The following is a 26,678-nucleotide window of genomic DNA, read 5'->3' on the forward strand; positions in this document are numbered from 1 at the left end:
TCTAATATACGTCTAAAGTTATACGTCAATTATACGTCTATGTTTAGACGTTCATTATACATAAATGGTTGGAGTTCTATTATACGGATAAATTTAGAGGACTATTATACATATATGGTTGGAGTTCCGGATAACTTTAGAGGTCTATTATACGGATAACTTTAGAGGACTATTATACGTATATGGTTAGAGGTCTATTATACGTATAACTTTAGAGGTCTATTATACGTATATGGTTAGAGGTCTATTATACGTATAACTTCAGAGGTCTATTATACGTATATGGGTAGAGGTCTATTATACATCAAAGATAGATTTTATAGGTGTAGAAACAAGTAAACCAAGCCAATGATTAGATTTAGAAATGTATTCTGAAAATACACATTCACACCTGAAACATATGTATTTCAAATTATACATTGTATACAATCAATCAACAATCAACATATGGGCAATAATCATAAAAAAACACAACTAGTCTTAAACTTCAGCTACAAATTCTGGTAACATGGCAATATACAGTATAGTAATGACAAACACAAAACTAATTACATTAACACACTAACTCAAAACCACATTTTGATTCAAATATACATTTTAAAATGTACAACTTCTATATTTCCAAGAAAAAAAAATATTACAATGGAAGTTAAGATGATTTTTTTCCACTATTTGCAAACCCTGTCTAATTGTCCTAACAGTTAGAACCAAAAACCTATTATTTTCAGTGTCCAGATCTCCTGGCCCCCTGTCTTTCATATGCATTCTTCAAGTAACACATTGCATGCTCCTTTATTTCTTTTTCTGTTGATGTAGGGTGGGACTTCAGCACCGCAGCTAGGAGAAAATGATATAATATTACTTCCCAAATAAATGATGATTAATATCTTCTTTAGTATAATCTAAAAAGTGAACGGTTTACTAAGCTCAAAACTGAAATAAATGTATGAAATTTGGCTTGCATCATAGCAGTTGAGCAATAAAGTCTGTCCTAATTAAAGAGTACCCAAAGTTTGAAAGTACAACATAGAATAAGAATAGAGAAACGGCAAAACGATTTTGTGTCATCTTCCCCATTCACACTATTTTATGTGCCATTTTTTGCTTATTCACGTACTATTTTAATCAAAATAATATTAAGAAAGATCTGTATGTATTCAGATAGTATTATTATTGTTCATACTTACTCGTCAAAAGAGGATTGCTGAGATATTTGCGGATATACTTCTACGTTTGAAAAATGTGTCCAAAATTGTGACCAACGAATACTAGCAATGCATTGTGGTATATAACCGGAAAATATGCTGGGTTCGATATTTTCTCAACGTATGCGTTTATTAATGTTGTCGATATTATGGTTGAAATATAACATTGATAATACATCGCGGCTATGTGCCCCCTGCTATGAGCTGATGTGCAATTTTAACGCATGTAGTTAGTAAGGATCGGTCACTGTTGTATGGTATTATATATAATGACATTATGGAATAGGATGGGGACAGGCCTGGCATCACGGGGGGAGGGGGGAATGTTGCCCCTTCAGTTTTGGGCAAAAAGATTTACCTAACTTAATTTGCGCCCTAAAAAAATAGTTGTACTTTGTCAATGGTCAGACAACACTAAATGACAGGAACAGTCACTCAGTCTGTTTGATGGGCAGGAGGGCTATCCGTCCAGGAACTGCACATATCAGTGTCGTTATTGAGTGTCAACATTACGATCCTGTTTGCTCAGGTGGACCGATTCCTTGCAGTAGTTTATCATTATACTTAAAATCGTTATATAACTAGGACTAGTTATAGCAGTCTGTGCTTTCTGTTGGTTTTACAACATTTTTTCTTAACGATTCAGAACGTCCATGTAGCTGCAAAAATGAACGCTTATGGTACTTTTCGCTCCAGGCAATACTCTCCAGTGAGAGTGACGAAAAATGTGAAACTGAACTTCATCGCAAATACCAGATTGCTAGTCGATATCTTCTATCATAAAGCACTAATTAATGGCATAGCTGCGAGATTTCATTTGGGTAGCTGCACCGTACAGCTCCGTTTCAACCGAAATATCACCCCCGCTCAGAATTTCAGACGCCCCCCTACAGATTTTTCCCCGGGCACCGCGCACTGATGGGGGACGGGGTTTCCAGGAAATGGTATCAACTTTTCTCAAGAAAATAAAAATAGAAACTCTATAGGCACTCAAACATTTTACTGTTTTTTTTTCAGGCAGGTGGCAAGACCCCTCCGCAAAACCCTTGTATGCCAAGCTGTGGGCATTGATTCGTCGAATATACGTATATTCACGGCGAAAATACGGCTATACGTATATATACGTCGCCTCGACGTATAATCAACGTCGAATTGCAACCGTAAAATCGACGACATTAATAAATGCATATATAACGTCGAAAACACATCTAACACTAGGAGTATACGGCACTCTGCACAGTGTACGAAGTAAATTATTTTCGCAGTAATTAATTTACACGTGTATAATAAATATAGTAAATATAATTAATTACTGCGAAAATAATTTACTTCGTACACTGTGCAGAGTGCTGTATACTCCTAGTGTTAGATGTGTTTTCGACGTTATATATGCGTTTATTAATGTTTATTTCACAGTGTCGTGCACCTTTTCATTGCTCTCGCTTTCAGAGCCTCCGCACGGCACACGACTCGACATCAGGAAGCACATTGAAGTGAAAGCAGGGAGCGCTGCGACATGCACTGTGCAGATCCCGCCACACTAAGAGGTATATAAGCGTCAAAGGCAAGTCATTCCGAGTTGGTCGTTTGTGTTTTCCGTTCAGACGCGAAATGCTGAAATGATCTCTCGGCTCCTCGGTTGTCATTTCTGCTCCGTAAAGGAATCACAGCACGCGTCGCCTTCCAGCACGCTGGGTCGGGACACGATGCCGGGGGTCGGAGCGTGTGATGTCTTCCTCGTTAGTATAGTGGCAAGTATCCCCGCCTGTCACGCGGGAGACCGGGGTTCGATTCCCCGACGGGGAGTAGCTTTTCTTTTACCTCCTTAGAGAAAGGACTGCCTTTCACTTCTCTGTTTTCTAACACAGCGTCGTGCACCTTTTCATTGCTCTCGCTTTCAGAGCCTCCGCACGGCACAAGACTCGACATCAGGAAACACATTGAAGTGAAAGCAGGGAGCGCTGCGACATGCACTGTGCAGATCCCGCCACACTAAGAGGTGAGTGGGTCTGTTCGATGCACAAAGAACGCTTTGATAAGCGTCAAAGGCAAATCATTCCGAGTTGGTCGTTTGTGTTTTCCGTTCAGACGCGAAATGCTGAAATGATCTCTCGGCTCCTCGGTTGTCATTTCTGCTCCGTAAAGGAATCACAGCACGAGTCGGCTTCCAGCACGGTGGGTCGGGACACGATGCCGGGGGTCGGAGAGAGTGATGTCTTCCTCGTTAGTATAGGACCTGTCACGTGGACCTGTCACCTGTCCCCACCTGTCACGCGGGAGACCGGGGTACATCAGGACGCGCATTGAAGTGAAAGCAGGATGCGCTGCGACATGCACTGTGCAGATCCCGCCGCACTAAGAGGTGAGTGGGTCTGTTCGATCACAGCGCTAGGTGAATCCCCAATCCCCTTTTGTGCGTGGCGACAGAAGAAGTCTGGTCTGTTTCCGCCCGGTTTCGATCCGGGGACCTTTCGCGTGTGAGGCGAACGTGATAACCACTACACTACGGAAACTGTGGTCAGATGTGCCCAGCGGCCCAGCGCTGAGCTTCGCCAATGCGATTCAGCTGCTTCCAGTGCCTTTATTGGGGTGCGCTGATGGACCGTGCTCTCTCTCCAGAGACCAGCACGCCTGTCATGGACGGAGCAGGAAAGACGGCGCCACATTCTACAGCCCTCTCCACGCAATCGACGAAATCGGGCTACTGAAGTGGAGAAAATCGCCTCTCCAGAAAGTGCAAATATCATCTTGGAGAGTATAAATCCTATTGCCGAAGGTCAGCCCTGTCTACCAGAGTGACCCTCCCACCTCCTGCAGCGATGGTCAGCTCGTCTCACACGCGAGAAGTTTCGGCTGGAAACAAGCGCCCCCTCTTCTCGCACGTTTTGCACGTTGAGTAGTTTTAATGTGGCTCCTTCGTACACAGTGCTGATCTTTTGGAAAGCAGGAGGCAAAATTGACACGTTCCCATACCGGGAGTCGAACCCGGGCCGCCTGGGTGAAAACCAGGAATCCTAACCGCTAGACCATATGGGAGTGCACAACCCTGCTGTTCCGGGCATCATGCAAGCAAACTACATAAATATGAGAAAACACGCAAGAGAGTTGTCACTCAGAGTGCCGAAGGGTCGATGTATACTGGGGCTCAGTTGAAATGCAACGTCAGGACTTTCCCGAATCATGTCACACGAAGAGAGCACAGCCTTTTCCGCCCTGCCACGTGTGTATCGGTAACTCGCCGTGATCGTATAGTGGTCAGTACTTTGCGTTGTGGCCACAACAACCCTGGTTCAAATCCGGGTCACGGCAGAATAGGGGCGTCTGCTTTTACTACTTGCATGAATGAAGGCAAAAAAAAGCCAATCGATGTGAACGAACAGCGCTTTACAGAGGAGTACTGCCTGACTGGATCGTTGATGAACGACAGAGGCCACTCCGACCTCTTCTCGGGTTTCTTCAATGACTTACTAAGGATCTTCTTCACATTCGCCCATGCATGGGAAGCCAGTTACACCAAAGCAAACGCAGGAAAGTGCATTTCATGCAGAGACCAGGAGGGACCTGTTTACACCAAGAGTGGTCGGAGTATGGAACAATGCGCCAAGCCCTGTTTCTGGAGTCGATTCTTGATTAGATCTTGGGCTCACTAAGAGGCCCCCGCTGGGTACTAATCTTTCTGTTGTTCTCGCAGGTGTTGCGCTGCTTTTGAGCCGACAGAGCTCGTCTTGGTCTGTAGGGATAGCCCAATTGCAAATGATCGGCTCCAGGTACAGAAAAAACGTGCGTTTGGTACAAGAGTGCATGAAGGCACCGGAAATACATTGGGAACAAATGACTGGTGGTTCAAGACCTCTGTGAAGTGCAGGAGCGTGCAAGAAGAGGCTGTTTGCACCCAGTCTCGAACCGGGGACCTTTCGCGTGTTAGGCGAACGTGATAGCCGCTACACTACGGAAACCTGTAGGGACTGCTGCTGGTGTCTCGCTTGCGTTTCGGGCTGAGAAAGGGACGCGTCACTTTAGGCAGAGGGCGCTGGAGATAGGAACAAAGGGCGCGATGAAACAAAATGCCGAAACCCGGGATCGAGCCAGGGACCTTTAGAACATACTCTCACGAATCGTTAGAATACGTGCGTTTGATCATCAATTGCGTAACAACCACATTCGTTCGACTTGAGCCATCAAGCTCATAGTTTTCAAATCTTGAAAGCTGTCATTGAGCACATCATAGTCTGCAGTACGCCACGTAACTTGCGTACTTCAACAGAAAGAAGAGCAGACAGCTCCATAAATATGCGAGGCGCAGAGAGTGCAAGGCGAGCCGCACACGTTTCGGTGACTGAGAGAGGGCAGTTTTTGCTTCTGCATTTCCCAAGTAAGGACGCATGACAACAAGCGATCGCGGTGCTCATTTACGACATAGTGGTGATGAGTTTTCAGTACGTGTTCTTTTGAACGAGCAATGAGGTTGCTGCCTTGGACAGCTGACTGCACGCTCTCATTGTGCCACGTGATGAGTATTCACCAGGCTCGTTCAGTCATTAGTCACATTCCATCGTTTGCCATAAGCAGATGCTGCAAGGTGATGTGGATATCAGTTCCCAGTCTTGTGGACGAGGACAAAAAGAACACACAAGGGCTCATTCGCAAGTTGAACCCAGGACCTCCCACACCCTAAGTGAGAATCATACCCCTAAACCAATGAGCCACGGCAGCACTTTCCATTTTATTCTGTCAGCGAGCTTGAGGACGGGGGAGAGGCGTCATTCGCTCGTCCAGTCAGACCTTCATCAATAAGTCAAGAAAGCCGCAATTACACGACTGCCTTGCAGACGAAGGGCAGTGAACTGCACCCGGTAAGAGGGGAACAAGCGGCACTAGGCGACACCGAGGCATGAGCCCCAGCGAGGGGGGTTAGCTTGCATGGTACAGCGCTCGCTTTGCATGCGAGAGGTAGCGGGATCATTTCCCACGTCCTCCAGGTGTGTGCTTAGAGCTTGATGTGCCGAAAGGTGTCCTTTAGCCTGTGGTCACGCCTTGCATGGAGAGCGTCATGCAGCTGTCAATCATTTCGCAGCCACGCCCCCTCTTCATCTTCTCTCTGCCTTAAGCGTCTCCGCCACTCTCTCTTGACATTTCATGTCAGCATGTCAGAAGTCCGAGTGACGTTTTTAATGGCTGAGTGAGGGCACGATGCTGAAGCAGAGAGGCCACTTCAGCCAGAGAGACTTGTGCTAGGTGAGATCTGAAAAACAGACTCGCAACAGAAACAGACCAAAAAAGTATCGGTGAGATCAAAAGGCAAATGCAACATCCAGCAGAGGGCGTCTAAAGATTAGGGAACGGGCGACTGAAATCCATGAGGCAAACTTTCCGGCTGTGTACTGCAGCTGGCCTCGTTGGCGTAGTTGGTAGCGCGTCAGTCTCATCATCTGAAGGTCCTGAGTTTGATCCTCACACGGGGCAGGGCTGCTTCCTCTCTTGCTCTTTTCAAACACTTGCGGCAACTGTTCGCTCATAACCACGTCTGGAATGCGTGACCTTTACACGGGGGAGAAGCAACGCCGCATCCCTTTTCTAAAGAACATTCACATTCAGAAATAAGTCAAGAAATTTGCCATTACTTTCGCTCGCGCTGCTGTCAGCCTGCCCATGTTGCCAAAGAAAGATTCACTCGGCGTCAACATGACAGAACAGCGATCACTTGAAAACACTATTCCACACTCCGTAAGCAAGAACTTCAGTGTTTGCAGTCACCCGATATGCCGATAGTCAAAGGAGCACAAAACACGAAGCGTCAAAAGACAAGATGAGTTGATGGAAAGAGCGTTGAATTGATGAGCACAAAAGTTCAGCTCGTACAATAGGCAACGAAGGTCCCGGCGTCATCATCGCACTTGAAAGGACTGCCTTGCAGACTAAGGGCAGTGGGAGGTTGCTGTTTTGAGATGGAGGCATTGGGATGGTGGGCCGAGATCTATTCTTCTTAAGGAATTCTTCATCGTGAAAGATCGGTCCACAGGTCATCCAAAGAACTTACAAATTTTTTGGACTCAGGGAATCACGTGCTTCCGGAAGGGAGTGAAGTGCTCAAACACATGACATGCCCCCTTGATCTCACATGCACAATTCTGCTGCAACATGCACAGCTACCGTCCACACCAGGCAGTGGGGCTTCAGCAGAATTTGCTACGCCACCTGCAATTACATATCCAGCTGCACACATATACATGGCCCCTCTGTCCTTTTCAGGATCTCAAAAAAAAGCATAGCGTGGTTTTCCTGCAACCTGATTGACCGCATCTCCCTCAGAATGTGCCCCGTTGCATTCATTGCTGAAGCAGGACGGAGGCTAACGGGCATGCCAGAACAGTTAGGCTCAGCGATCTCTCCAAAATATTGTGGTTGTAGTGGAAGAAATATGGTTTAAATTGTACCTTGGTATTTCAAACTCTCTCTAGAATGTTATCCATTTCTATTTTATTTTGACAGGAACTGGCTAATGACACTAGATGAAAAGAGAAGAAAGAAAACACAACGTTTCGGCCGTGGAGCCTTCTTCAGGTGTGAGGGCTCCACGGCTGAAATGTTGTGTTTTCTTTCTTCTCTTTTAAGCATGGAATAGACCTATTACTTGTTCCTTTGCAGCCTACGCATGCTGACACAGCTCCCCACCTGAACTGCTAATGATGCCTGGTAGTTTGTGGTACTTGGGTATTGTCTTATGTTTGCTCAAACTGCATATGTGTGATTGCATATTTTTGGGTATTTTCATATGTCAATATTTAATTCACTGACATTCCTGTATGCTTGGAAGAAAGGTAGATTGGATTTGGCACAGGACGCCTGCCCATATTTGTTGATCATTGTTGGGCTGGAAAAACAATGATAAAAAGTGTATGAAAAAAGCTCTCTCCAATATTTCCCTTCTCTTCGCCATGGTTACACTGCCCGTTCTTTCCGTCTTTGGTCCTTCTACAAAGATTCCAGGGCTCTTTTTCCACCATAATATCAGAATATTTTTTTCTCTTTTAAAGGCTGTAGGTGGGGTGTGATGGACTGTACCACTATCATAGAAGATTTTTTCAGGACACATCGCAGTTCCATAGTAGAATTTATCAATAGTAGAATTCCATAGGACATTATTTACCAACATATTACCCAGTGTGAGACTCTGCCAGTAAACCTCAGAGCATTGAGTTCTCCACTGATAAAGATGGCTGTCTGAAGTCATGAAATCCACTGCTGGGATGCCTGAGAGACAGTAATTGAATCTTGGCTGGAATTAGGCTTTCTATTAGTGTTGATCTTTGGGAATTATGTGGTAAAAAGGGAAAACTCCTTTACTTTAGTCACTTTGAATGTTCAAATGTACAGAACCTGCAAAACTAAGCAATGAAAAAAATCCATCACCACTCTCATGATAGCATAACTCATAGTCTCTGCTGTTATGTAACAATACACACTTTCAATTTTCTTATCGCCTGTCTCCAGAGAGAATGTTGTTAGTGCTGATGACCTTGAATTAGACCTTGTTAACTCTGTAAAACAATCTTCCTCTGCTTAGATTTTCACTCAGATTGATTTTGTTCTCAGATTATTCCTGGCAGGACTGAGTTTCTAGGAAATGAAAAGTGAAAGAAAAAGTACAGAAGATCAGCCCTTGAATATACAACATTGTGCAGTGAGATTGTTAAATGTATTAGCTGCTATCCTGTGCTAGAGCCTGTCGTGGTAAGCAGTGGATGACAGGATCTAGCACAGATACTAATGAAACACTGTTAATGAAAGATAAAACACTTGAGTCTTATTTTAGTTTTCCATTTCCCTTTCATTTGTGATGTACTGTACAACAGGCCACAGAACATGCACAAAAACAGATATGCACACATTCACACCAGGCAATGACAGTCTGCCCAGTCAGAATCTGAGCTGAGGTATCAGAATTCTGAATTCCCTGAATTCTGTCATGGATCATCCACAATAAGGGCAAAGTTTGAACACGAGGATCCCCAGGAGAGAGCCTAGTAACATAAATCTTGGAGCAAAAGCAGATGATTAACTTCATAGTTTGTGTGGTTGAGCCAAAGTTGAGCATGAGGATATGTGAGTCACCATTCTTAGAAATGGATCCAACTTCAGACAGGCGTCAAAAGTAAGAGTATACAGTGCTGGGGCAATGACACTTCAATGATCAGAAGGATAACAAGAGTTTTAATGCATTGAAATTGATTTTCTGGTGATGCACACTGTCATGGAACTATTAATTTTTTAAGGATCACTTACTGACGTCAGACAGCTGCCAATTCTCCAGACTGGAAGGATGAACAGTTTATCCCCCTAGGTACCATATTTCCATATTTCGAAGCATTGGAATAATACATGTCATACAGCAACATAAAAACAGGAAGACAAGTATCACAGCCCCTATAATCGGTGTTAGTAACTTAAAAGAAAAACATTCCCCCTGGCCCAAACAGTGATTCTAACCAGGAGAGAAAAGCCGGTGTATCTTTTATGCCTCTCTCTTTATTCACCTTGTCTTTTAGTTCTTCTAAATGCTGAATAGCGAGTGTAAGATTTCCGTAATCATAGTCATTAGCTGGAATATATGTACAACAGGAGTCTCCTACTAAAGCATAGACTCCTCCAGATGCTGCATTTTGAAGGTCCAGCACGAACCTGTTCTGAAGTGCCATTAATCTAACTCCCCTTAATTCTTGTTTGATAGCGTCTAAGCCTTCTAACATGATATTAATAAAAGAGTACATTTCATAAAAAGTCGCATGGGTGAGGCTGTAGAATGAGGCATTAAAGCACATATATAACAAGATGCATTAAATTTCTTTAACTTTACAGTATGATTTATAAATTTATACCACAAATTACTCATATCCCCCTCATTATCAGTTTCATTCAGCCAGTTTGTATACAAAGAGGCTTCGTGTTTAGATTCTTCCTCTTTTGGGGTGGTGACAGGCTTCTACATAAAAAGGAAAAAGGCTGTGCACATCAGTCCCAAGCAGGTTATCCCCATCTGTCCTTGTGGAGACATCACTCCTGCGCTTTGTTCAGTTCGTTTGTGACCTTTTTACAGTGGGAAGCATGAATCCAGGGCACCATTTCTGTGACCTTCACAGCAGTGGCAGTGGTCAGCAGCACCTGGTACAGCCCCCTCCACCTGAGTGAACACCATTTCTTTTTCCTGAAGTCTTTCACCAGAATCCAGTCTCCTTATTCACTCATTAGTTCTTACAGCACAGGTAAATCCCTGTGGGCTGGAGCCCAGCATAATCCTAGGCTTTTTTGGTCAACATTGGTCAACAGATTGGTCAACAACTGGGTAATAACTCTTAGAAAAATCTACACATTGTTCCCCTGCCTCAGCTGTGACGTTTTGTAGAACAATTCTAGCTGAAGTTGTAAAATTTCTCTTTGTTCCGTTCCTGCAAAACATCTTATTATGAACAAACAAACCACAATAATCATTTGCATCTAGGGGAATCACTCCCAAGGGTAACCCCCCTTAAAGCTATATTGTTCTACCCATCAGGTTCTGCCACTAGATAAGAGAACCTTTCCCATGAAATCATTTTTTGACCTTCATGATCCCTTCAGGGCGTACAATTAGCACAGAAGCAGCAGCTTTAGTCCACATGTTTTTCAAACAGGATATTAACGATATGATCATAACGAATAATACCAGACCCACAAATATGTATTGAACCAGAGACCCTCTCCATGTTCCTAGCACAGACTGTAGCCATGCACCAATACCCCAATCATCTGGATTGCAGGATTTACGAAGAAAATTATTTTCGCAGTAATTAATTTATTATATTTACTATATTTATTATACACGTGTAAATTAATTACTGCGAAAATAATTTACTTCGTACACTGTGCAGAGTGCCGTATACTCCTAGTTGCGGCACACACGATACATACAGTAAAAAGCCTCAGGCACTGTGTTAGATGTGTTTTCGACGTTATATATGCGTTTATTAATGTCGTCGATTTTACGGTTGCAATTCGACGTTGATTATACGTCGAGGCGACGTATATATACGTATAGCCGTATTTTCGCCGTGAATATACGTATATTCGACGAATCAATGCCCACTGGGTAAACTCTTGAGCAAACTCTGAACCAGCTCTAAGGAAACTAATCCGATTAGACGTTACTTTGACTCATCTTTTTACGCTCAGTGCTGGATTGCTCAAACTCCAGCTAGGGTTAGGGTTAGCATTCCCACGCTACTTCGACACTTTGTTTACGCTCAGTGCTGGATTTTGGGAACTTCAGGACGAGTGGGAATTTTCTCCTATCTGTCAATTCTGTTTTGTTTTGGAGACTCTTGGCTGCCTATGTTGTACAGTGCAGCGTGAAGGAAACATTTTCCAAAACTGTGTCAGCTCAAAAGTTGTAAGAAAACCTCTCCAGCTGCTTTAACTCTCTTCATTTTTGTCATTTAATGTGACACTCGATGTATAACTGGAGCCTCACATATGCAAATGGTGAGGCTCCAGTTCGACACCACTTTACAGTATCTGACAAAAGCATGGCAGACTGTGCCATGACCGGCAGATAACTTCTGCTTATTTTTACCATATTAAACATTGGAAATCCTCCCACTTGCATTTGTGACACTTGATTTTGACTCCACCTAAGACACTCTTAAATCTTCAAACACTTTTCTCTTCTCCCGCAACACTCTTGTCTGTCGGCACTATGTGGCAGCATTGCATGACAACCCATCTCACCACAGAAAGGAACCTAACAGCTTTGGTAAGAGAGGAGAAAAGAACATAGCCCGCACGGGGATTGAACCCATGACCTTGGCGTTATTAGCACCACGCTCTAACCAACTGAGCTAACTGGCCTCACAATGGTGGTCCTCTCTGTGCTGCAAAAAATCGAACTCAGGGAATTTCTTTTGCCCTCCTTTGAATAGAAAGCCGTGTAATTCAGTGTACGGGCTTTCTCGTGCAGTTTCATGGTTCTTGTAACCCAAATCCTACACTGGCCTGAAGTGTCCCCCCATTTCACAGCATTTTTCAGCTGATTTAAAATGTACCTAAAGGAGAAGCATTATTGAAGACCATCAATTACCAAGAGCTTTTGGTGGTCATTTTTAATGACCACAGAGCACTATGACCTCGGTTTTACATCTCATCCGAAAGACAGCGCCCTTTTACAACACAGCGTCTCCGTCACTATGCTGGGACATTGGGACCCGCACAGACCTCAGGGTGAGCGCCCCCCCGCCGGCACCATTAACACCGCTTCCAGCTGGAAGCTTTGTTTTTCCCTGTAGCTTACCCTCATCCGGGTACTGACCTGGCTCACACCTGCTTAGCTTCAGTGGGTTTTCAGTTGCGAGTTGCAAGGGGATGCAAGTGATGGAGCCGCTCGCTGCAAAAGCCACTGCATTGGCCGGGAATCAAACCCAAGCCTCCCGCGTGGCAGGCAAGAATTCTACCACTGAAACACCAATGCTCAGTGTCTGGGCCTTCAAAAAAGACGCTTTTTTGGTGCTCTGTGCAAAAAGCGTCGACATATGCTTCCAGCTGCAAAATGCCATTCGCGGATGCTGAAGAATTTATTTCAAGGCAGCGGGTACAAGCGATTGGGCGTTTTAAAACCACCAGGAACAACAAAGAGGCGCGCTTCTTTGCTTGCGCCGGAACACACCAACTGGAGGCGGACAACGTAGTCGGCAGGATTCGAACCTGCGCGGGGAGACCCCAATGGATTTCTAGTCCATCGCCTTAACCACTCGGCCACGACTACAGCAAGCCCCACAGCCGCTGCGTTCTTGCTACAATCTTACCTGGATCGCGAGGCGCCGGCGGAAGCCTATTTCAAAGTCGTTCTCCGTTTCAAAAAAACATTTCCAAAATACAAGCCTTGCAGACAGACACGCCTCAGAGGACTTAAGGGTGGCTTCATGTCGGAATGATAAAGTCTCCCCGTCCGGACATGAAAATGCCACTTTGTTACACACAAAAAAAGAATCAACAACAGAGAAATGCCCACAAGCATTTGAAAAGCCGCACCACGTCGCACTTGAAATAGCTCTTACATTAGTGGTAGACGCAGGAATCGCCTTTTTATTTACGCTCTTACCAACGCGATGGAAAGCAAAACAAAGCAAAGCAGAGCAAAACAAAACGAACAAACGAAAACCCTCACGTCCCGCACTTGCATATAACGCCGTTACGTGCCCAAGCGGTATTGTACGTCATCCTAGCACTGCACGCCGGTGCGTATGGTATATGGGAACGAGCACACGCCACGAATCGTCTCGAATCACTCCCTACAGCTGTAAGGTGCCTTGAAGCGTGCACCCCCAACATTCTTCTTTGCTCATCTGTGAAAGGTAAACTCTTGAGCAAACTCTGAACCAGCTCTAAGGAAACTAATCCGATTAGATGTTACTTTGACTCATCATTTAAGGGATCCTTGTTAATTGGAGAAATCAATGATTTCGAATGAATTCTGTATGCGTTAAAAGACAGCTATACACAGAAAACATGCAGGACACTGCTCATGATGTTTCCCGAGCCGAAACACAGTGCGTTTTTCCAAGCCATCTGACCAAGCCTGCCCACTGAAAACTGCAGGAGATCGTGTAAAGACGTTCAAGTTTGTAACTACTGCACGCACAGGAAGCAGAATAAATTCCTCTATTCAAACTGTCAAAGGTTTGCTTTGCGAACGCTGCAGGACATCGCACAATCTCTTTTGAACAGGGACAAACGATTTCTTATGGGGCGCAGTAAGTACAGACGTTTAAAAAGCTCCACTCATGCCAATGATGCAGCATGAAGAAGCGCAACCTAAAGTTTGCATTCCTAGCACTGTTGCAACCTAGCACTGTTGCATTCCCCGCATCAGTAGCTAAGAGAATATAATTTACGACTCTTGTTAATGCAGTTTCAGAAACCAGACTGAAATTTCTCAAGTATATTATTTGAATCCATTTGATGTTGGGCAACAACTATTCTTTCAAGACTTTTAGATTGAAATGGGACCTTTGAGACAGGCCTGTAGTTGTTAAGAACTTGTGGATCCAAATTTGACTTCTTAAGGAGCGGTCTAAGAACCACTACCTTAAATTGATCATGTACGACGCCTGACGCAAGCGATGCATTCATCATACTAATTATAGGTCCTGCCAGTCCTTCGAGGGAATCTTTGACTAGCTGAGTGGGGATGGGATCTAGCAAACAGGTGGTTTACTTTGTCTTACGTCTGTGTTCATGAGTCCACCATAAGAAGAAATCTGAACAGGAGTGGTGATCATGTGAGGTCACCATGGAGGAAACCACTGCTCTCCCCCCCAAAAAAACCACCACTGCCCCTCTCAAGTTTGCTAAAGACCACATGGATGTTCCACAGCAACTCCTGGAACAATGTTCTGTGGACAGACGTGACAAAAGTTGAACTTGTTGGTAAATGTGCACAGCGTTATGTTTGGAGATAACAAAACACCGCATACCAACTCCAAAACCTCATCCCACCTGGGAAGCATGGCGGAGGCTGTACGGCTTGCAATCATCGAGGGACCGATGAATTCCGAGATGTATCAGGAAATTCTACAGCAGAATGTCAGGGTGTCTGCCTGTGATCTAAAACTCAAAAGACGCTGGGTCTTGCAACATGACAAAAACAAAGGAGTACATCAACAACAGAGTGGCTGAAACAGAAGAAATTCCGTATGTTGGGATGGCCAAGTAAGAGTCCTGACACACACGCTTTCACTCATATGAGCTACACGGCTACCAAGATGATCTCAGGTGCGCCGAGCTTGTACGGAACATATTGAACTGATCGACGGCGAATTGTCTCTCAGACAGGCTTTTCACCTCTAAGCTCCCTGACTGACAGTGATCAGCTAGGTAGTAAAACAGTCAGCTGCTTCTAAGCCTTAAACAGCTGCATCTCGGCGCTTCCACGGAGAGATGATTTGAAAGCCGAACATTGCCCATTGGGAACACCTTACTATCACTAGTTTAAGAGACTCTTAAGGTTTTGCAGAGGTGCCTGTCTAATAGCATGCGCTTTGCAAGCTATAGGTGTTTAGGCTGAGGCAGAATGCCTGTTAACAAAATGTTTTTCTAAAGGGGCCTCGCACTCTTTTCCAAGCAATGGTCACCATCCCCACCGAGTGTCACAATGTAGTCATGTCCTAGGACATCACCTGTTAGTCTCCATTTGTCTGCCACCAACACTTTAGGTTACGGGGTCACAACCGCACCCCGGAGACCAGAGGAGCCGTTGGCGTTCTGGCGGCGCAGATTGGGCTGAAGGTGGGGCGCTTGAATCTCGCTGTTGGAGGCCTTCTGAAACTGACCCAAGCCTTTCCCTTGAATTAAATGTAAATAAGAAATGAACCCCAGATGCACATGGAATCAATCACGTGTTTCCTTTGAGCCGTTTCAGAGACTGCTCCAGAGTTTACCTTGCACAGATGCGCAAAGATTCATGATGGGGGTGCACGCTTCCAGGCGTCTTACAACTGTAGGGACTGATTAGAGACAATTCGTAGCTTGTGCTCATTTCCCTCTATTCCCCGTGTTGCAGTGGTAGGATGACTTAAATTCCTGCTTCGACACGTAACGGGATTATAATCAAGTGCAGGAGCTGAGGGCTTTAGTTTTGTTTCGTTTTCCATGGCGTTCGTAAGCGCGCAAATCAAAGGCAATTCCTGCGTCTAACACGAATGTAAATGCTTTTGAAAGTGCAGTGTGGTGCAGCTTGTAAAATCCTTGTCCACATTTTTGGTTCGTTGATGTTTTTTCTGTCTGCCAAAGTTGCATTTTGACATCCGGACTGGGGGACTTTATCATTTGAACGTGAAGCCAGCCTTAAACCCTCTGAGGCGTGTCTGTCTGCCGGCACGAATCTTGTGAAAGGTATTTTTTTTAACGGAGAGCAACTTTAAAAAGGTTTCCGCAGCCACCTCGCAGTCCGTGTTTGATTATAGGAGGAATGCGGCGGCGGGGAGCTCGCATTTGTCGTGCTCGAGTGGTTAAGGCGATGGGCTCGAAATGCGTTGGGGCTTCCCCGCGCAGGTTCGAAACCTGCCGACTCCGGCGTCTGCCGCACGTCGCCTTGTGCCTGCGCAGCAGAGGCGGAGTGCCGCTTCTCCTTTCCTGGTACTATAAAAACGCTAAATCGCTTGGCCCCGCTGCCATGGAAAGCAATTCTTCAGATAACCACACATTTTGCGTTCGCACCTCTGGTGCTCTACTTATGCCTTTGAAAACCTAATGAATAAAGCTGTAAGAACCGACACGATGTGTAGGTGCTCTTAAAGCACGCAGTAAAGAACTGTTAACAGCAAGGGTTTCAGTGGGTTAACTGAGGAGAAGGCGTGATCGCTATTTGTTGACTTTTTATTTGGTGTTAGAAACACTCTTACTGTGCATGACGTGCAACAAATGTAGCCACAGAAATTGCATCACGCTTTCATGTATGCTATTGCAGACACCAACGTTGCCTAGATAGAAAACCGAAATAGCCGTGGGTTTGCTTGCTGGTCTGAAGGATCTCTCTTCAAATCTCTATCATTTGTCAATGGAAGTAAAAGGCGCTGCAATCTGATACGTTCAGAATCAAACCCGCAGCTGTTGTTCGACTTTATTTCTTGACTAATTACAACTGAGTGTCGCATGAGCAGTTACATAAACTTGTCTGGTATATTTGAACACAAATGCCGTTCTTCAATTAAAACTAACAGTACATTGTCAGGGACATTCAGTTCTATACAAACAAGAGACAGACAAGAGAATATTTCTACCGTTCATGTGGACTACGTGTTGACTTACTGATCGGAATAATTGAAAGGTTCGGGCTCATAGCCGATGCAGTGCGTGCTAATTAGAACAGCAACGCTGAGCTCTCAGCACCGTACTGAGCCCAGGTGTTTTTCTAAAGCTGTCAGGTGCAGTTCATTTACATGAAGGAAATCTCTTACTGGGTACGATTACAATGCAGTAAGTAGCACAGACTACTTAGGGAGTAGCCCGATGCGTTTAAAAACGACCCGAGCCAGGCAGGAGTCGAACCTGCAATCTCCTGATCCGTAGTCAGACACGTTATCCATTGCGCCACTGGCCCTGGTGTGACACTGCAGGACTGTAACCCAGTGAGATCAGCACTGCAACTAGTAAAATATTACCCCCGGTCCATTCTTTTCCAAAAGTGAGAAACACCTGTTTTCTACATTTTGTCTGTGTTAAAACCATATCTCTTTAAACCAAACCAAGAGTTTGTCTTTTGCACTGATATTCTGATTCATTTCGATTTCAAAGAAAAAAAAAACATTATCTTCCAAAGCATCATAAAATTGTCCATTCTTCCAGACTCTACTTCTCTCTTGTAGTAGTACAGCAGACCTTTCCAGGTGAGCAGATCACAGAGTCCGAAATATGCTTCCTCCATCAAGCAAAGTACCTGAACATGACTCTGTGTTCATAAAAGCGCCCCTGTAATAAAGAAATTAAATCCGAAATCAAGAGGGAAGTTGCCTACTGAAGTTCAAGAAGTCATCAATTTTAACCTAGCAACACATTAAAGGCTGCATCTATACAAGTACGATTCTAGAAATGCTCACCAGATTACGTTTTAAGAAGGAACTGCGCCTCAGGTTCCGCCGAGATCTTAACTTGGATGGTAGGATTCAGAGTCCGGAGTGCGGAATGATGGCGCACGGAGGGTCCACATACTGTGGATCCCTCAGTTTTCTTCCGCGTGTTCAAACCGCCAGCGTGTGACTCCCCTGTCCCCGTGACCTCATTGCTCTGCTCTCGCCTCTGTGCAGCTGAGCCCGACTCATGGTAAAGTGGAAAACAATATGCCCTCAATGTGGGATTTACTCTGGATCGAGGATAGATGTCACCTTTTTATCGTTGAACAGGATGTATGTGATGTGGCGACTAGGTTCAATTTTGTATCCTTTTAAAAGATTAAGGACTGGGGTGAGCGTGATTTACCACCCTTTCAGCTAAGAACCCGACATGAGCACCGTTTAATCTGCATAGACTCGGTCGTTTAACTCTTCTCCATTAGCAGGGTTAAGGTTAAAGAAAAAAAACATTGCTGACTTCTTTTTTTTTGCCAGCCGCTAGCGCTGATTAGCAATGTTTGTATTTCATGTTTTGCAAGTTGCATCCATTTTAAGAAAAACAAGTCGCGTTAAAGACAGGAAATGAATACTTGCATTTAATTAAGTCTAGCCGTAGGCGGTTGTCTGTAAGGACCAGTTCTGTTCAAGAAGACAGAACAAAGAAGGCACCACTGGGATTCGGACTCAGGATCTCCTGTTTAAGAGACAAGCGCTTTAACCAACTAAGCCACGGTGCCCCGGGATAGTTGTCCTTTTGCAGCCACTTGGACACACCACTCAGACACATCTGCATTCGGTGTGTGCTCCGCCTGCTCGCTGAGCAAGTTGCCACCTTTATACAATAGCAACATCGACACCAAGAGAAAGGATGACAAATGGCTTTTATCTGGAACTTTTCAAGTCCAAGGAGCTCAATGTGCTTTCTGTGTACAACAGGGCCACTGAACTCCACACTGGCCACTGAACCACAGCAGTGGCTTGCTGGCTTGACATCTCCCAAGGAAAATGTTGAAATCGCATGTGGAACAGGAAAATGACCCTCGAGTACGAGGGAAAAAAAAGAAAAAGATCATCTGGAGCGCGCCAACCCATGTCTGGACAGCCCAGTTTCGTTGACGAGTTGGCCGAGTGGTTAAGGCAATGGACTACTAATTCATTGTGCTCTGCATGCATTGGTTTGAATCCCATCCTCGTCGCTCTCTATGTCTGACACGGGTGCCTGTTCGACGTTGGCCCTCCTTTTGTTTGCTCCAGTACTAGAGCCTTACATTTTCTAGCGGTGGCTGAACATGGTATAGTAGGCTAACGTTGGTATCGAGCAGTGGCAGTAACAGTATTTACGTGCCGCTGCTGCCAAGTGGCTCTGGGTTGAGACCGCGTTTTCACTTACTTGCAGCACAAACGGAGAAAGCGATTTTTGACAGTCTCTCGAGAGACTGCGCTAGGTGTTTAGGGATAGACTTTGTCAGTTCCCAATGGGATGATGGCCTCTCAAATAGTTTGTGATTCCTCTAGACGTTTATACAGTAGAAGCCTGCTTCGTGGCTTAAATCCAAGCTAAGGAAACGAGTTTGAGGTCTGATGCAGAACTGCGAATTCAATGAAGGGGAACACTACAGTACATTGCACTGTATGTGTGAGGAAAGCTGCCCCCTTCTGTTCCTTGTCGACCGAACAGAGGACTGTAAAGGATACCGCCAAGAAACTTTAGGATGCTGGTTGGAATCCAGCTCCAAATAAGCCCCTTTGGGTGTTATGTCATCAAAAAGTAAGAACAGAGAATCTCCCTTGGATCAAAAGCGCAACAGAACTGTTTTCCGTGGAGCAGGTTTCAGACCCGTAGACCTGTTTTATTTGTAGGGCAGGGCGCATTCCCAAACGCGAATCTCCTGTTTTAGAAATGCTTTGGGCGGCGTGAAGTGAAAATAAGAAGTGGGCTCCAGATGCACATGGAAGCAATCAAGTGTTTCATCCGAGCTGTTTCAAAGACTGCTCAACAGCTTTCCTTTTACAGAGGCCCAACGATTAATGATGGGGGTGCACCCTTCAATGTGCCTTACGACTCTAGGGAGTGATTGAGACGATTCGTAGCGTGTGTTCATTTCCCTCTATTCCCCATGTTGTAGTGGTAAGATGACGTAAATTCCTGCTTCGACACGTAACGGCATTATAATCAAGTGCAGGAGCTGAGGGCTTTTGTTTTGTTTCGTTTTCTATGGCGTTCGTAAGCACGCAAAACAAAGACAATTCCTGCATCTAACACGAATGTAAATGTTTTTGAAAGTGTAGTGTGGTGCAGCTTGTAAAATCCTTGTCCACATTTGTGGTTTGTTGATGTTTTTTCTGTCTGCCAAAGTTGCATTTTGACATCCGGACGGGGAGACTTTATCATTTGAACGTCTTAAACCCTTAAACCCTCTGAGGCGTGTCTGTCTGCCGGCATGTATCTTGTGAAAGGTATTTTTTTTTTAATGTAGAGCGACTTTAAAAAAGTTTCCGCAGCCACCTCGCACTCCGTGTTAGATTATAGGAGGAATGGGGCGGCGGCGAGCTCGCTGTAGTCGTGGCCGAGTAGTTAAGGCGATGGACTTGAAATCCATTGGGGACTCCCCGCTCAGGTTCGAATCCTGCCGACTACGGCGTCTGCTGCACGTCACCTTGTGCCTATGCGGCAAAGGCGAAGTGCCGCTTCTCCTTTCCTGGTACTATAAAAATGCTACATCGCTTGGTCCTGCTTCCATGGAAAGCAGTTCTTCAGGTAATTCTACTCTCTTACCAAAGCTGTTAGGTTCCTTTCCGTGGTGAGATGGGTTGTCATGCAACGCTGCCACATAGTGCCGACAGACAAGTGTGTTGCGGGAGAAGAGAAAAGTGTTTGAAGATTTAAGAGTGTCTTAGGTGGAGCCAAAATCAAGTGTCACAAATGCAAGTGGGAAGAATTCCAATGTTTAATATGGTCAAAATAAGCGGAAGTTACCAGCTGGTCCGGCACAGTCTGCCATGCTTTTGTCATATACTGTAAAGTGGTGTCGAACTGGGTGTCGAACTGGAGCCTCACCATTTGCATATGTGAGGCTCCAGTTATACATCGAGTGTCACATTAAATGACAAAAATGAAGAGAGTTAAAGCAGCTGGAGAGGTTTTCTTACAACTTTTGAGCTGACACAGTTTTGGAAAATGTTTCCTTCACGCTGCACTGAACAACATAGGCAGCCAAGAGTCTCCAAAACAAAACAGAATGGACAGATAGGAGAAAATTCCCACTCGTCCTGAAGTTCCCAAAATCCAGCACTGAGCATAAACAAAGTGTCTAAGTAGCGTGGGAATGCTAACCCTAACCCTAGCTGGAGTTTGAGCAATCCAGCACTGAGCGTAAAAAGATGAGTCAAAGTAACGTCTAATCGGATTAGTTTCCTTAGAGCTGGTTCAGAGTTTGCTCAAGAGTTGACCTTTCACAGATGCGCAAAGAAGAATGTTGGGGGTGCACGCTTCAAGGCGCCTTACAGCTGTAGGGAGTGATTCGAGACGATTCGTGGCGTGTGCTCATTCCTATATACCGTACGACCCGGGGTGCAGTGCTAGGATGACGTACAATACCGCTTGGGCACGTAACGGCGTTATATGCAAGTGCAGGACGTGAGGGTTTTCGTTTGTTTGTTTTGTTTTGCTCTGCTTTGCTTTGTTTTGCTTTCCATCGCGTTGGTAAGAGCGTAAATAAAAAGGCGATTCCTGCGTCTACCACTAATATAAGAGCTATTTCAAGTGCGACGTGGTGCGGCTTTTCAAATGCTTGTGGGCATTTCTCTGTTGTTGATTCTTTTTTTGTGTGTAACAAAGTGGCATTTTCATGTCCGGACGGGGAGACTTTATCATTCCGACATGAAGCCACCCTTAAATCCTCTGAGGCGTGTCTGTCTGCAAGGCTTGTATTTTGGAAATGTTTTTTTGAAACGGAGAACGACTTTGAAATAGGCTTCCGCTGGCGCCTCGCGATCCAGGTAAGATTGTAGCAAGAACGCAGCGGCGGTGGGGCTTGCTGTAGTCGTGGCCGAGTGGTTAAGGCGATGGACTAGAAATCCATTGGGGTCTCCCCGCGCAGGTTCCAATCCTGCCGACTACGTTGTCCGCCTCCAGTCGGTGTGTTTCGGCACAAGCAAAGAAGCGCGCCTCTTTGCTGTTCCTGGTGGTTTTAAAACGCCCAATCGCTTGTACCCGCTGCCTTGGAAATAAGTTCTTCAGCGTCCGCGAATGGCATTTTGCAGCTGGAAGCAGATGTCGATGCGTTTTGCACAGAGCACCAAAAAAGCGTCTTTTTTGAAGGCCCAGGCACTGAGCATTGGTGGTTCAGTGGTAGAATTCTCGCCTGCCACGCGGGAGGCTCGGGTTCGATTCCCGGCCAATGCAGTGGCTTTTGCAGCGAGCGGCTCCATCACTTGCATCCCCTTGCAACTCGCAACTGAAAACCCACTGAAGCTAAGCAGGTGTGAGCCAGGTCAGTACCCGGATGAGGGTGAGCTACAGGGAAAAACAAAGCTTCCAGCTGGAAGCGGTGTTAATGGTGCCGGCGGTGGGGGCGCTCACCCTGAGGTCTGTGCGGGTCCCAATGCCCCAGTATAGTGACGGAGATGCTGTGTTGTAAAATGGCGCTGTCTTTTGGATGAGATGTAAAAACGAGGTCACAGCGCTCTGTGGTCATTCAAAATGACCACCAAAACCTTTGACAAAAGCTCTTGGTAATTGATGGTCTTCAATAATGCTTCTCCTTTAGGTACATTTTGAATCAGCTGAAAAATGCTGTTTTGCATTCATGTGTTTAAGTAGCCTGTGCTACTTACTGCATTGTAAGAGCGATTGTGAGCGGTTTTGTTTTCTCTCTTTGACCAGCCCAGCTGCGCCCCACCCGAAGGCAGGGAAGCACAAAAATTGTATGGAACTCATTCATGCTCCTCTCCATGGAAATCTTTAGTAAAAGGCAAAAGATTTGTACGAGATGAAGAGAAACCAGAGTGCGTGGCTGGACAGCTGCAGGAGCCCAGGCCGCCTTCAAGGCCTCTGCCCTGCCGGTCGTGGTTGGCAATGCACCTGGCCTTACAAACGAGCCAGTGGGGCCCGTTCAGCTCCGGGCTCATCGCCTGCAGCTCTCGGCTTACCTGGCAGGGGAGATACCTTGATCAGCCTGTAGTTGGAGTAGTTGGATTGTTTTCTTGTTTTGTGGAAGCAGTGTTTGTTTTGCAGTTTGAGATGGCAACCTTTGGATCCCGCAAGAATGCTGTACGTTTTGAGCTTTTGGATGACCTCTTCATGGATCGTATGCAGTTCAGCAGAAAAGTGTTACAGAAGGAACTTGGCTTTGAACCTCGGCACTTGGATTTCATCTTCGCTCTCCCAGGTCAGAAAGCATTTGAGGTTGTTTTTGCTACCTATTCTCTGTTTGAACAATGTGTGGATGTGTTTGAGGCAAAAAGAGGGAAAGTTCCTGCCCTTGAGAAGATCAACTTGCAGCCTCTGACACAGAGAGAGAGGAAAACGGTGCATGTTGTTATGTTCTCGGAAATGGCAAAGACGGAGGACATTCACACCTGGCTTAAGCAGTACTGCACCGTCCACCATGGAACTGAGGTTAGAGATGTTGACGGTATAAAAACAGGAGCAAGAAAATTTGAGGTTCGCTTGCTACCGGACAATGTAAATGGAGGCTTAAGGCACCTGCCCTCTACAATCCGGCTGGGCGCCTGCAATGGCTATGTTTTTTATGTGGGACAACCAAAGGTGTGTCGGCGCTGTGGTGCTGTGGGACACCTGGCATCGTCCTGCACTGTGAAATGCTGCAAGACCTGTGGCAAACAGGGACATTTAGCCTCTGACTGTTCAATGCTGCCAAAGTGCAATTTATGTGGCTCGGAAGGACACGTTTTTAAGAACTGCCCTCACGCCTACGCCAATAAACTCAAAATGAGAAAGGATGAGGCAGTGCTTGTTTCAGCCAAACCGGCCCAAAAAGCCAAAGCAAACAACAAGTCAAACAAAGAACCCTTGTTGGACAAAGAGTCTCAGCCTCCAGCCAGGATCAGTCCTGCTGTGGCTCCGGGGCCGGTGGAAGAGAAATCCACTACGCTCCCACAACCGCAGACTGCACCAGACAAGCACGAGGGTTTGAAAACCCCCGAGAACAGCGAGGACCCCTCCCCCACTCCTGCTCCTCAGAACGAGGGCCAGTGTGGGGCCCCCACCGGTGGAGCGGGTCCAGCGACGATACCCAGGATTCAGCGGAGCTGCTTTTCTCAGACTCTGCAAGTGCTACAGATGCCCTCCTCTCCTCCATCCAGTCCGTCACGGAGGATCTGCAACAGCTGGTGGGTGAGGGGGAAGAGGAGACTGGTGCATCGGCTGCACCCCTTTCCCCTCAGTGCTCCCAGGAGCTGGACTTGAGGAAAAGGAAAAATGACTCTGTTTTCTCCCCGAGCGAGGAGGAAGGAGAGCATGGCGATGGGGACAGCTGGAACCCCTCCACCCCTCCCTCTACCCCCTTCCTTGAAATGGACTCCGTGAATGCTTTTACTGCTGCCACCCTGATGAAGGCTCATTCAGAGGATGGCTGGCAGGAAATTGGTAAGAAGAAAAAGAAAAAGAAGAAGGTAACAGGTGAGACCGAAGAGAAATGTGTTTTGTAAAGACTGGTTCCACTTTCTTATGTAATATGGCTCTAAACATAATTTCTCTTAACACCAGAGGTATCAATGACAGAGTGAAATGCCAGTCTGTCTTTGATTACCTCCAGCAGAGAGAGGGAGATGTGTTGATGTTGCAGGAGTGTGCTTTAGCCTATCAAGAGAGGTATAAAAGCTTTGAAGATAGGTGGGATAAAGGGCCTTCTGTTTGGTCAGGGGACAATAACAACAGAGCCTCTGGCGTGGCCATTCTTTTCAAAGGATGGGCTTTCAAATTGAAAAGTATTCAGAGGGTCATAGATGGCAGGTTGCTGTGTGTGGATGTGGAATGGGGGACCGTTAACCTGCGGCTAATCAATGTGTATTGTCCTACTGACGTGGGAGGAAGGGTGGAGCTACTCAAGGCACTCTCTCCCCTATTGTTAAGTAGCACAGACGTGATAGTGGGAGGGGATTTTAATTGTATCTTAGAGCACACAGACAGGCAGTCTAGCTCTCCGATAAAATTGGATTCCAGCTCACTGGCCCTGCAAAACTTAGTTCAAGACTTTAAACTCTCAGACACATATAGATGTATATATCCCACAACAGCAGGATATACATGGTCAGGGAGGAATAGCAGCTCCAGAATTGACTCTTGCTTTGTCTCAGAGAGAGTGAAAGTTGTTGGGGTCACTCTTCAGCCTGTCTTCTTCTCAGATCATCAGGCTTTAGGGTGTAGAGTGGAACTCCAGGGCAGGACTGTCTTTGGCCCAGGTCTCTGGAAACTCAACACAAAGCTGCTAGAGAACGAGGGGGTAGTATCCCGCTACAAGGAGAAACTATCACAGTGGCTGTCCTTGCAGTGTCTGTACGGGTCAGTAGGAGAGTGGTGGGAGGAGGTGAAGATGAGGACAAAGGTCTTTTTCATGGCTGAGGGAAGGAAGGCTGCTGCCAGACGGAGAGGAGTGCTAGCCAGGAAACAGAGGCAGCTGCAGCGTCTCTACACGATGCTGCACAGTGGCTTCGATGTGCTCGAGGATATCACCCTTTTAAAAAAGGACATCCGGAGCACAGCCGAAGAAAGTAGTCGAGGAGTGCTGTTAAGAAGCAGAGTGCAGTTCTTGGAAGAAAATGAGAAGTGTACTCGCCTCTTTTTCAGGAAAGTGGTAGGCTCCAAGTCTGTCATGGAAAGTGTAGTTGATGAGGAGGGACAAGAGAGAACAGAGCCGAGTGCTATCCTCTCCTGCACCGAGGCCTTCTACTCAAGACTGTACAGCTCTACAGAGGTAAAGGATGAAGAAATTCATTTTTTTACCTCAAAGCTAGAAAACGTTTTGAGTGAAGAAGATAGGGAAGTACTTGAGAGGGATTTGACAGTAGAAGAGCTGAGACAGGCTATGGAGAGCTTACAGAAGGGGAAAACTCCGGGTGCTGACGGGCTCCCTAAAGAATTTTATTGCACCTTTTGGGATCTGCTTCAGGATCCGCTACTGCTCCTATTCGAGGAAAGCTATAAGACAGAATTGCTGCCTGACTCCTTAAGAGAAGGCACTATCTCTCTCTTGTTTAAGAAAGGAGCAAAGAATGACATAAAGAACTGGAGACCCCTCAGCCTGTTAGGCGTGGACACTAAGATCCTGTCCAAAGCCCTTTTCCTGCGCCTACAAAATGTAGTGGCCTCACTGGTAGGGAAAGAACAGACTTGTGGGATAGCAGGACGCCTGATGAGCGACAACCTGGCCTTGTTGAGGGATGTCTGTCTGTACTCAGAGGATCGCTCCCTCCCTCTGTGCATTTTAGGTGTAGACCTAGAAAAGGCCTTTGACCGCCTAAACCGGCAGTACTTAACATCTGCCGAGCACATGAAGCACTTGAGCACATGAAGTTTGGCCCCATCATGAGAAAGTGGATTAACCTGCTGTACACAGGTAGCAACAGCAGAGTAATGGTTAATGGCAATAGATCACGCCCCTTTGAAGTCTGTTCAGGGGTGAGGCAGGGCTGCCCATTATCCCCCTTGTTATTCGTTTTGGCTATGGAGCCCTTAGCCTGTGCCTTGCGCCAGGATCAGGCCATTAATGGGATACCAGTGCCTGGAAGTGGGGGAGGAGAGGTAAAGACATCTCTATACATGGATGACGTCACCCTGCTCCTCTCTGACAATGCCTCAATTAGCAGAGCTCTGCAG

At 45.9% G+C, this 26,678-nt stretch overlaps 10 non-coding genes across 10 annotated transcripts; 5 read left to right on the forward strand and 5 right to left on the reverse strand.

The window, feature by feature from the left end:
• The first annotated feature begins 2,939 nt into the window (after window positions 1–2,939).
• Window positions 2,940–3,011, forward strand: trnad-guc (transfer RNA aspartic acid (anticodon GUC)). Its single transcript has one exon. It is a non-coding gene; the product is annotated as a tRNA-Asp (tRNA).
• A 634-nt stretch (window positions 3,012–3,645) lies between these two features.
• On the reverse strand, window positions 3,646–3,718 carry trnav-cac (transfer RNA valine (anticodon CAC)). Its single transcript has one exon. It is a non-coding gene; the product is annotated as a tRNA-Val (tRNA).
• Window positions 3,719–4,169: 451 nt separating this feature from the next.
• trnae-uuc (transfer RNA glutamic acid (anticodon UUC)) lies at window positions 4,170–4,241 on the reverse strand. Its single transcript has one exon. It is a non-coding gene; the product is annotated as a tRNA-Glu (tRNA).
• A 2,354-nt stretch (window positions 4,242–6,595) lies between these two features.
• Window positions 6,596–6,668, forward strand: trnam-cau (transfer RNA methionine (anticodon CAU)). Its single transcript has one exon. It is a non-coding gene; the product is annotated as a tRNA-Met (tRNA).
• A 6,246-nt stretch (window positions 6,669–12,914) lies between these two features.
• Window positions 12,915–12,996, reverse strand: trnas-aga (transfer RNA serine (anticodon AGA)). The gene has a single exon. It is a non-coding gene; the product is annotated as a tRNA-Ser (tRNA).
• A 4,262-nt stretch (window positions 12,997–17,258) lies between these two features.
• On the reverse strand, window positions 17,259–17,331 carry trnar-acg (transfer RNA arginine (anticodon ACG)). The gene has a single exon. It is a non-coding gene; the product is annotated as a tRNA-Arg (tRNA).
• Window positions 17,332–20,396: 3,065 nt separating this feature from the next.
• On the forward strand, window positions 20,397–20,478 carry trnas-uga (transfer RNA serine (anticodon UGA)). The gene has a single exon. It is a non-coding gene; the product is annotated as a tRNA-Ser (tRNA).
• Window positions 20,479–21,878: 1,400 nt separating this feature from the next.
• On the forward strand, window positions 21,879–21,960 carry trnas-aga (transfer RNA serine (anticodon AGA)). Its single transcript has one exon. It is a non-coding gene; the product is annotated as a tRNA-Ser (tRNA).
• A 213-nt stretch (window positions 21,961–22,173) lies between these two features.
• On the forward strand, window positions 22,174–22,244 carry trnag-gcc (transfer RNA glycine (anticodon GCC)). Its single transcript has one exon. It is a non-coding gene; the product is annotated as a tRNA-Gly (tRNA).
• A 489-nt stretch (window positions 22,245–22,733) lies between these two features.
• LOC138235795 (U5 spliceosomal RNA) lies at window positions 22,734–22,850 on the reverse strand. Its single transcript, XR_011188336.1, has one exon. It is a non-coding gene; the product is annotated as a U5 spliceosomal RNA (small nuclear RNA).
• Window positions 22,851–26,678: the final 3,828 nt, after the last annotated feature.

The sequence above is a fragment of the Lepisosteus oculatus genome, unplaced genomic scaffold (genome assembly GCF_040954835.1).
Source record: "Lepisosteus oculatus isolate fLepOcu1 unplaced genomic scaffold, fLepOcu1.hap2 HAP2_SCAFFOLD_83, whole genome shotgun sequence".
Lineage (NCBI taxonomy): Eukaryota > Metazoa > Chordata > Actinopteri > Semionotiformes > Lepisosteidae > Lepisosteus > Lepisosteus oculatus.